This window comes from Molossus molossus, unplaced genomic scaffold (genome assembly GCF_014108415.1).
Source record: "Molossus molossus isolate mMolMol1 unplaced genomic scaffold, mMolMol1.p scaffold_m16_p_16, whole genome shotgun sequence".
NCBI classification, from domain to species: Eukaryota; Metazoa; Chordata; class Mammalia; order Chiroptera; family Molossidae; genus Molossus; species Molossus molossus.
The window spans coordinates 34,201,397-34,212,941 of record NW_023425351.1 but is presented as its reverse complement, the minus strand read 5'-3'; the positions used below and the strand labels follow the sequence as shown (position 1 = coordinate 34,212,941).

General features: G+C 42.9%; 1 pseudogene; it reads right to left on the bottom strand.

Annotated features, from left to right (window-relative positions):
- Positions 1-1,065: 1,065 nt before the first annotated feature.
- LOC118631959 lies at positions 1,066-1,213 on the bottom strand (annotated as a pseudogene).
- Between the last annotated feature and the right edge of the window lie 10,332 nt (positions 1,214-11,545).

Here is an 11,545-nt window from a genome sequence, read left to right as displayed (position 1 = left end):
GTGTTGATGGAAAACTGAACAGGTTCATCACTTGCACTGAAATGTAAGGTTACGGAGACTCAGAGTATTTCATATCTAAATAAATAATGACAAGTTAACTGAGTAAATAAGATTAAGAATAACTACTACATAGAAATAGATCTTTGACTTTTAGAATCTTCATTTTATTAATAAAATGTACTACAGGAAATTAATCTTAGTGAATTTTCCTATACCTTAGTGAACCCAAATATGCTTCTATACAAACAGGTCTACTTACCCACTGAAGCAAAACTAAAAGGAAAAAAAAAAAAAGCTTCTTTTATTTAACCTTACCGTCTGTGAGGGATAGATCCCATCACTCCAAAGAATGGCAAAATCTAGCCTATCTGCCTACTTCAAGTCCCAGCCTTGGATTAACGTTGTCATTGTTGAGACTTTCTCCAATCTAAGTTTGATAGATTATCAGCAATTTAAAAAACCCACCCCTAGCCCTCCTTAGCTTTTTCTCCTTACCCACCCTTCACTCCCCAAAATCCCTTTCTTACCTGCAAGAAGATGCTATGACTCATTTCTTAAAATTTGGGTGATAGTTTAGTACCTGCCTTTAATCACACAGTTACAAAGTATTTTCCTGGTTGAGAAGCTATTCATAGATGTTTGCCTAACAGTGTTTTTAAGTCCAGGAGTCTCTTTAACTGTTTTAATGTGGAGTTAATGACTGGATCCGGCTCCTTCCCTATGGCCTTTCCAGAGCACTTCTGGTACAAGGCAGATGGAGCGAGAGTTGCCGGGCTCCTGGTGCCTCACCTTTGTGGGCCCTCGGCACTTCATGCCCAGAGCTGTGGCTGGGACTGCTGAGCCTCTGTGTTTTCTGTGTAATCTTTTCCTCTGCTCATTAGCTGGATCGCCCCCCTCCCCAGAGAAAGTGACCCAGGTCTCCTAACAGGTCAGAGCTCGGCATCAGGAACAGGGAGTCTCCATGGTCAGAGTTTGCCCGCATGGCTCTTTCTTCCTTCCAATGACACACTTTTCATATATTTTTTTATTTTGACAGGCTTCTTTTTTTTCTTTCTTTTTCTTTTTCGGGGGAGAGCGTGAACGCAGCCCCCACTACTACAAATTATGCAGCTGAGCCTCCCCTATTGGGGGAAATCACGGGGTTAGCCCATCCGGAGATAAGCCTCGCCCTGGGAAAACCACCTTCATGGTATCTCCCCTGCCAGGTAAGTACTGACAGGCTTCATTGAATTCTGATTACAACTCTGAATATTACTGCCTCTTGAATTATACCCCCCTCCCCAATTTGGTGGAGTGTATGTTCTCTATCTCTGAGTGTTTTCCCAAACACTGACATTTATAGGTCATATAATTTCATTATCTCATCAATAATGGAAAATTGAAAAACAATTATGGTAGATATTCATCTATGTTCTCCGATGTGCAAGGTAAAATCATTTTATATAGAGAGCCCTGTACAGTATATACATATATTCCGCGAATGTGCCAAGTTCTCCACTGATCCCTGACCCCCCCATCCCTTCTGACCAGATCTCACCTTTGCATCAGCTGATGGTAGAGGAAAACCACTTCTTAGAGGAGATAATACATCTACATTTCTACAATAATGGTTTTCTGGGGGTGGTGTTTAGTCCTGAACAAAATCCCTGACTCTCCATGCCCTTCCCCTCCTGGTAGTGCAGAACCTTCGCTGTGAACATGGAGGTTCGGGGAACTCTGAGAACGGGGGCAGGCGTGGCCAGAAGCTGAGCCTCGGGCACTGGGTTTCTTCCCCACGGAGCTGGAAGTCCTAAGCAAGACGCTTGGCTTCTGTGAGACTTGGTGCCCCTCTCTGTTAAATAATACTTCACAGGTTCAAATTAGAGTATTTCATCAAGTGACATACTAATGTTAATTGTTGCTGTAATTGAAAAGTAAAGACAGACGTTGTCAACAAACAAAAGTAGGAATTTAAAGAATCAAACTCTGGAGGTTCTGGTCCAAAAACACCTCGCCCTCATCTGAATTTAACCTTTCTATATAGTTAAGTTGCATTATGTTCTTCCTCCAAAAAACACACGTTTGAAATAATATATATTCTGGGTCTTTTTAAAGGCACCCTCTGCAAATATTCAGAATGCATTAGTTATTCACATAGGGGTGTTCAGTTAGAATGTCTTAATGAGAAGTTAAGCTAACTATACTGAGGACATGGGAGTTGTATTAGGAAAGAAAGAAGTGATCATCAGCAAATAGGACATTTTTAAGGAGCTGGAACAGCCCAAATGCACAGAAGCAGAGAGAACTTGGGATAGCATGGGGCCCTGGAGAAGCACACATGGACAAGAAGGTGGTGATGAGATAGACTTCACACTTTTTAGAATTTTCCTCTTCGTGTAGAATATTGGGGAGTGGGGGAGAGCGGCACTCTCTTTATTCCACTTTTCTCAGTAATGGTTGTAGGTCCCGGAATTCCAGTAAGTGGTATATACCCAAGGTCAAGGTCAAGCAGGCTGTTGTTGACTGTTGACCTGGGAACTTAACCATCACAGTGTTTCGGGAAGGAGAGTGTATTCCAGCTTCTAGAGAGTCAGTCCTCAAGTGCACTTTTGAAATGCAGTCTTGCTGATAGTGAAATAACCAGGCAGCCAGCCTGTAGAAGTTACCTTTTCAAGAGAGTTTGCAGTTAGAAACATGTCAACTTGTATGGAAAAGGGGTCCGAGTGGGGCTGAATCTTCTGGAGCCATCTGCACACATGTTGAAGGCGATGGGCTGTACATACATGATTGAGGTGTGCGGACAAAAACATTTAAAAAGATTTTAAGATTCTGCCCTGGCTGCTTTGGCTCAGCGGTTGGAGCATTGGCCTGTGGACCAAAGAGTTGTGGATTTGATTCTAGTCAAGGGCGTGTATCTTGGTTTCGGTTCAGTCCCCGGCCCTGGTCAGGGTCGTGCGAGAGGCAACCAACCAATGTTTCTCTCTCTCTATCTCTCCCTCCCACTCTGTCTGAAAATAAATGGAAGAATAGCCTTAGATGAGGATTAAATAAATAAATAATAGATTTTAAGATTCTTCGGACAGCTATAGAGTAGTTTCATCGTGTTCAGACACCCCAGAAATCTTCTTTATCCATAGCCCTAAAGTCAAATATTGACTTTAGGATATAATGGGGCATCTGTAAGTGTATCCTAAGAATAAGCTCACCTATAATAAGCACATCTATGTGAAAAAGTATTCTGTGAAACTTGGTAATACCATAGCCAGGCCGACAGTTTATTAGACGGCTATGGAATATTTAGAGTCTCTTATACTCAAAATTTCCAAACAAAACGGGCAGGTTGGGGTGAACTAATTATCCAAGTTCAACAAGTACTTGAACTTTTTTCAGTCAGGATGGATATAAATTAGAATTTCTTCTAAAGTAATTTTACTCAGATAAATGAATAATGAATTATTTATTACTCAATTATTCCATCCCTTTCACACACCAGCTTATGACGGCAACCTCAGTCAAGTTTGTGTCCAGAAGAGAACGAACTGATTTTTCCTCCTAAGGGCAATCTGTCATGACTAAGGTGACTATGATTTATGGTCCGCACCAGGACACTCTGCTCTGGAACTCTGGAAAAATGCTAGACCAGATGGGGTATCAGGATTGTAGGTGTAAAGCAAGACTGTCATGGGAAATGACGACTCTGGTGCCTGGCTCGGAGCTGCGTTCATGCTGCCCAGATTTCCCCTCCACACAGCATGTCTAAGCCAGAGAGAGAGCCTGGCTTAGTGCAAAGGACACTGGCCAGCTGACCTGGGCTCCCTCCCAAAGAACAGACACACCATCCACTAGCCCTTGCAACCAGGAAATCAGGATACATGGGCCTCCTTCCAACCAATTATCCAGTCTCATTATTTTCACTTCCGAATTCCATCCACTTCTACTCTCCACCATCGCTGTCTTAGTTCGGGTCATCATTATCTCTCACCTGCGTTACTGCCACAGCTTCCTGTGGGCTTCCTTCTGTCTTACCTCCTAACCCTTCCAATGCGTTCTCACGCTGATGCCTAATCTCTCTCAGTTGATCATTCTTCTTTTTTTTCATCCTCACCAGAGGACATGTTTTCCATTTTTTGTTAAGATAGATTGGGAGGGAGAGAGAGAGAGAAACATCGACGTGAAAGGGACACATCGAGTGGTTGCCATCCACACGACCCAACCAGGGCCGGGGACAAACTGCAACCATGGTACATGCTCTTAGCGGGAACTGAACCCCGGTCTCTCTGGACCGCATGCTGACGCTCTAACTGCTGAGCCAAACCGGCCAGGGCGATCATTCTCCTTCTTAAATTGTTACTGGGTCCCCTGGTCCCCAGATTAATCTTTAGCTTGTCCTGTGAGGCCTTGAAGAGTTGGATATACATCTCTAGCTTCCTCTCTCCATCAGCCCTGGCCCTGTCCACATGCTCACTCTGCTTCAGTATGTCGGATCCCCTCCAGTCCCTGAATGCACCTATACTCTGTGTCAGTCCACTCTCCTCCGTGTTCCCCTTTCTAGCCCACCCCACCCCTGTGCCTGAAATCCAGGTCTTCATTATGTAGATATCAGTTAAGAAAGGACTTCGTCCACGAACCTACCTCTCCCCAGGCCTCAGTCCTTCCTGTGTGCTAGCTCAGTAATCTCTACTTCCCTCCTCAGAGCCCTTCACAAACTGGTCACTTCTTAGTGTGAAATCCCTGGAGTGTGAGCTCAGTGAGGGCCTGCACTTCAACCAGTCCTGGCCTTGACCTTCCAGAAACCTGCTTTGCATAATAATTCAAGAAAATTCATCTGCTTTCATGAATGCCAGGCCTGACTTTGTGGAAATCCCTCATCCCCAAGACTCCAATTTTTATATCCTTCTGCATATCAGAGTAATTAGCTAATCATGCCACCCTGTCTCACTCATCCCCTCATGCTCTAAGTCTAAGGCTTCTCCTGCAGGGGACGGAATTCCCGTGTCCCCTTCGAGTGCCCCAGGGCAAACAGCATATGGAAAGGAATATTGGCTTATTGCCATAAAAAACACAAACTCAGCAGATTTTTCTTTCCGCCTAAATTTTAACCCGATGAAGAAAAGTGCTTACATCACCAAAGCTTCGGAGACCCCAGGGAAATCGCTGACGGCTGATGTCTCCATCTCTCCTGCAGTTACAATGGGTGAAGGTGCTCAAAAATCATAAAATACTCTGTGTTCATTGACTACATTCTTATTTCAGGTTTGAGACTGTCCTTCCAACACGGAAGGACACAGAAACACGGCCTCCACCTCGTTGGGGAGAATACCTCAGGTGCAAAAATTCAGCTGATGTGAGAACAAACAATGAGAATAAACTTAGAGCAAACAGTGCAGTGACCTTGTGGAGTTCAAGTGTGCAGACAGCGACTTCCCACTCGGGTGTCAGTGCATCTGCCTCCTCGGCCTCTGTCTCAGGTCAGAACCTCTGGAAATTTCATGACCAAGACAATAAGCAACTGGACAGAATGTTACCATTTGGACCCAGTGTTCCTACAGTTAAAGAGAAAAAAAAAGGCCTTGCCCGGTTTGGCTCAGCGGTCAGAGCATCAGCCTGCTGCTCGAGGATCTTTGGTTCGATTCCCGGTCAAGGGCATGTACCTGGGTTTGATCCCCAGCCCTGGTCAGGGTCATGTGGGAGGCAACCAATAGATGTGTCTCTCTCACATCGATGTTTCTCTCTCCCCCTGCCTCCCTTCTACTCTATCTAAAAAAAAAAAAAAAAAAAAAAAAAAAATCAATGGAAAAATATCCTTAAGTGAGGATTAACAAAAATAATGATAATAAAGCCTTTAAAAAAGACAGAGAGAAAAAAAAAAAATGTTGCCCTTTGGATCCTAATTTCAATTGCCCCTTTTTTTCTGTGGATATCATTTGAGGTTGGTTGAGAAGGATGCCATGAAGGTCCAAGCTTCTATCAATACACAGTAAACGAGCTATATCAGAATAAACCTCGTATTTGGGGGAAATGCCCAGTAGGCAGTGTTCTCTCTGTATTCTGAAAGATCGATATTTTCGTAAATATTGAGTGAGTGTCTGAGAAGCACAAGTGCTCACTTGCATGCAGCACAGGTTAGCACAGTATCAGGTAGACTAGATAGACAGTAGCTCTCCCCTCGCCACGTTCTTCCTACTGCAGTTAGCAGCAAATCCCATACTTCTCATGTCCCATTCCGAGCAATCTGGGTCTGCCCACTCTCCTAACGGCACCCTCTCCTTGCCCAATATGCTGCACTCACACCGACCTCACTTCGGCTCCTCGAACACCCATCCTTCTTTCCTGGCTGAGCCTCTGCACGTGCTGATCCCTGTATCTGGAATGCTGACCCCTCACTTCGATTCATGATGGCTGTTGCTTAGACCTTAGATCTTAGTCTAAAAGTCATTTTCCTGGAAAAGCCTTGTTTGAATATCTGTTTCCTCCTCTGCTGTTTGTTTTCTAACGTAGCTCCCAGTTTTTCTTTCCCTGGGGCTCACCCATTTCTTCCTACTTGTTTGTTGTATCTTTCCTACTAGAATGTAAACACCTCAAGGGCAGGAACCACATCTAAGCTGTTCACTGAGTTCCCAGTGCCTGCACAGGACCTGGCACAGACTAGGCTCTCAACACATGTTCGCTGAATGCACGTGAATATGTGGATTGAAAAGATCTAGAATGACATTGGTTCTGTGCATTAAGGATTGCTTTGAATGGAGATATACACACACACACACACACACACACACACACACACATACATATTAACCTCAAATATCAATGTACACTTAAAATGTTGATATAGCATTGTTATTGAATTAGATATATAGAGATATTAGGCTACAGTAGAAAATTAAAGTTAATTTTCTTTTTTTTTTTAATCCTCACCAAAGAATATTTTCCCACTGATTTTCAGATAGAGCCGAGAGAGGGAGGAAGGGAGAGAGAGAGAGAGAGAGAGAGAGAAAGAGAGAGAGACCTTGACTGGCTGCCTCCTGAACCACCCTGACCAGGGCTTGGATCAAACCACAACCAAGACACGTGCCCTTGACTAGAATCAAACTCGAGACTCTTTGGTCCGAGGGCCAGCGCTCTCACCACTGAGCCAAACCAACCAGGGCTAACGATAATTTTCAGTAATCTTGAGAAGCTCCATTTCTCTCAGGATCGGTCGCCACTGGAAGAGAGGTAGGTTTAGAAGGTTGTGTGAAACCATGCTTATGCGATGACATACCCTAGAAACTGCCTCTTCATTCTTTCACTCATGGTTAAGAGATCCTTGATGAAAACATTTTCTTCCTCAGATTTTATTTTTTAAGCACAAGCAGTGTAAATCTTCTCTCTTCAAAATTTCTAGCAAATCCAGACAGTTCATTGGTTCTAATTAATTGAGGTTTTCTTGCACATAACAACCACTGAGGTCCAACCTCTGCTTTCCTGTGATGTCACTTTCTTCTGCACATGCCTTCTTTACTGATCTAACTTCTGTTGAACTACTAGCTGCTGTGGAGACCAAGATAAGCTCCCTTTAGCAATCCATGCCCCAGCGGAAACAGGCATAAACAATTAGGTATAATCCAGGGTAGTCCAGTGAGGGGGCTACGCCCAGGCACTGCCTCACCCAGTGTGAGGGCATCAGCGATGGTTTCCCACAGGAAGTGGCACCTGGACTCGAAGGTTGTGCAGAACTCAGGTGGGAGAGTGGAGGGTTAGGGCTCGATGTGCACAGAGACGTCAGAACAAGAAGTGTTCCACTCTGTTCCAGGAATTACACGCTGTTCAGTGTCCCTGGAGCTGAAACTTTGGAGGACTGTAAACTGTTGGAGCTTGAGAGGCAGGCAGGGCTGCAGGCAGGAAAGGGAGCTTGTACCTCATTAGAGCCCTTGGACTTTATACTCCAGGTCATGGGGATCCACCAAAGGGTTTTGTGGGAATTGTTGTTAATAGTTAATCTCCAAGAACATGTGAATTGAAGAATTTTATGGAAATTACTTTCCATTTTTACACTATTAGCAGTTGGAAGAGACCTATCATAAACAAAAGCTTCAAAGGACTTACAATCTGGCACCCTTTTAATTGTGTTTATTCCAAACACTTTCCACATCAAAATGATGTTTAAGATGAATACATCTGATAGTGTGGAGCGGTCCATCTTTACTCCTGATGTTTATTAAATAGAAAGACTCAAAAACCATCCAATTATTCTTGGAAAATGTTTCATGAATGTGCGGTATTTGGAACTCTATTTTAGAACCCAAATGTCATAGACATCTGGACACAAAAATTATGCAAGAGAGACCTTCAGAAATGTGTTACTAATTATTGACTCTTCCCTGCAACAGCACAACCGCGCCTTTGTTCCAGGCCCTGTGTGCAGCGCGGCTCTGGACTGTGGCTTTTTTCACATGTGATGGTTTATTTTCATAAGATGTTCTTCATAACTCACACCACAAAGCCCTTCATAGAGTTAATAATAAAGCCAGTAAGCCCCAGAAATAAATGAATTATGTTAGCGCCAATGAATCAACAAAACAATGGCTTCGAAAAAATGCACAAGGAAGGAAGAGAAGAAATACGAACAAGCTAGCTGAAGAATGAGAGGAAATTGAGGGCAACTAGCTACAATGGGGAATTGGATTCTAATGCTGGTCTTAGAACTGACCAAAGATGTGTCTTAATCTCTAATGCGCTCTTATTTCTATTATCTAAGACATGAAAAGGTTATACTTTATAGTATTTAAGGCCTCCTTCTATTCTAAAATATAGTTTATAAGAGTTAAAATATCATGAATTCATCCTGGTGGTGTGGCTCAGTCAGCTGGAGTGACGTCCAGTACACCAATAGTAGCAGGTTCGATCCCCAGTCAGGGCAGCTGCAGGAGGCAACCAATCGATGTCTCTCTCTCTCTTCATCTCTCTTTCTCTCTCTCCCTTCCTCTCTCTAAAAAAAAAAAAAAAAATCAATTAAAAAAATATGCTATTAACTGCTGAGTGCACCAGTAACAGTTCTCAGGGATGGTGTCTAAGAACAAGGCAAGATCCCTGTTGAGTTGAACTTCTAGTGGGCAGGGAAGACAAACAGAGAGACAGCTATAAATAAAATAATTGTAGTGAGGAACAAGCACTTTGAAGGAAGCAAGACAGGATCACATTTCAGAGAGGGCCTGATGGTCCGGTGGCAACATCACAGAGATGAGCAGGGAATGGCTGAGACCGAAGAAAGAGAAGAGAGCAGATTTGTGGAACCCAGGAGTCAGGCGAGCATTCCTGATGGAACTCACAGTGCTGGCAGGGGACACACTAGGCTTCCCGGAGAAACAGAGAAGCCGGGGGTTGGCATATAGAAGTGAGTGAAGAAGGACAAGAAAAGAGCTAACCTAGGTTGTGTAGGTTCCCATAGGCCTTGGGGTGGGGTGGGGGTGGGGTTGAATTTTATTTTCAGTGCAATGGTCAGCGCTTAGAGGAATTTAAGCTGGAATGTGATGCTATCTAATTTATTTTTTAAACGTCACTTTGAGCATTGTGTGGAGACTTGATTGCAGATAGCAAAGTTACAGCAAAGAAACCAATTTCGGAAGCTATCGTAAGAGATCACGGTAACTCGGTCTACGACGGAGAGGGAGAGGTCTGAGGCGTGTCAGTGGTGATGGGCTGGTCAAAATCCTTGTACTCAGAGGTCTTCAGTGGTCATTTGATACTTTAGAAGCTGACTCAGATTCTGTCATAAATTTGCTAACCTTGATTTAAATTCAATGAAAAATGAAGGAGGTCAGATAGGATAAGAGTCATGCTGAATAAATGTCATTTTCTTGGAAAGTTTTTGTACTGAATTTGGGGCCAGGCATATTTGGGGATTTTCACTCAGGGTTACAAATAAGTAAAGGAAAAATAGTGGTGTATTTAGAAGAAAGGAATCACGTATTTTTAGGATAGCTTGATGACGGGCAAAGATTCCCAATAGATGTTGCTGTCCAGTTCTATAAAATAAAACGCATGAATATATTCAACAGTCTATTTTGTGAGGCATTGCATTAGACCTTTTCAGAGGCTGGTCTGCCTACTCTGAACAATTCCCTAAACCTTTCCCTAAACAACTGGAGCTATCCTTGAAAAATACAAAACATATCAATTTATACTGCTTTTTCATTACATTTAAAAAGTAATACAGAAAAATAGTCTGGCCAATAACAGTAGAAAATCATGACGTCTCTATTTGGAGAGAATTCAGGAATAAAGGGTGTTATAACTGCCTGTTTCTTACTTAAAGATATTAGCATGCACATCAATATCTATAACAGAAGCATAGGCATATCCCAAGTTCACAAAATGTCATTTGTAAGCTGCTTACTTAAAACTCAGGAATCATTTTCCTGTAGAAACTCTATAGCCTCCCAGACGAGCCCACAAATATCTGTTTAACCATTATACAGTCAAATAATAATGAGTGGTACCAGGAGTCAAGGTTCCAGGAAACATAGGGGCCCCCTTATGCAAGAGGAATATTAAGAAGAAAAATATTTCCATACTTTCCCTGGATATAGGCATAGCTCTGGAAAATTATTTTTCCATACAGCACTTTAAGGGTTCTACCACAAGCCTCTGCCCTGAAGTCCTATGCGCTTGGGTCACTTAGGCACCCACTAGTTGATTGGACCCAATACTACATCCTCCCTAAATTGCTCTTTACCCTCAAATGACCTGCCTCCTTTTCTGGCCGAAATTCTTCTGTCTTCCTCAGTGTCATTTCAAAGGCAGGGAAGCGATCTGATTCACCTGTCGAGGGCTGGCAGGAAGTAAACTTCAGAACTATATGCACCTTAAACATGGTTGCCAAGGACCAAGCAACCCCTAATTAATGTAAATTCAGGCACTCTAGCCAAGTGGAAGTATTTTATGCAATTTGGGGTAGGATACAGAGAAGGGAGAAAGAATAGAGGTGCATATTTTCCCCTCTATTTTCTTTCATTCAAGAGCCTCAGGTTCCATAACAGCTCCATGTAGAAATTCTTTTACGCATTTTATTCAAGGAAATATTTTTTCAAAATATAGTTGACATATGATATTATATTACTTTCAGGTGTACAATATAGTAATCCAACACAATCCAACATTTATATACGTTTTTATGTGATCGCCACACCAAGTCTAGTAATCATGTGTCACCGTGCAGAGTTATCACAATGTTATTGACTATATTCCCCTCACTCTTTCACACATACCCCAACCAAATGAATTTTTATTACAGTCATGCGTAATAAAGATCCTCAATTTGCAGGATAAATGAATAAATCTCTACTCTACTCTTCTCAGGTATATTTGATAAAAATTCCTTAGACTTAGGACCCACCCACTTAGAATACACCTCTGGTGAGCTTTTCCCCCAAGCAGAGCTAAGTACCAATTCTTCATTTCATCTCAGAGTCACCTGTTCACCCTGGCCATGTGGCTCAGTTGGCTGAGCATTGTCCTGTACCCCTAAAGATGGCCCGTGTGATTCCTGGTCAAAGCACATGCCCAGGTTTTGGCTTCCATCCCAGGT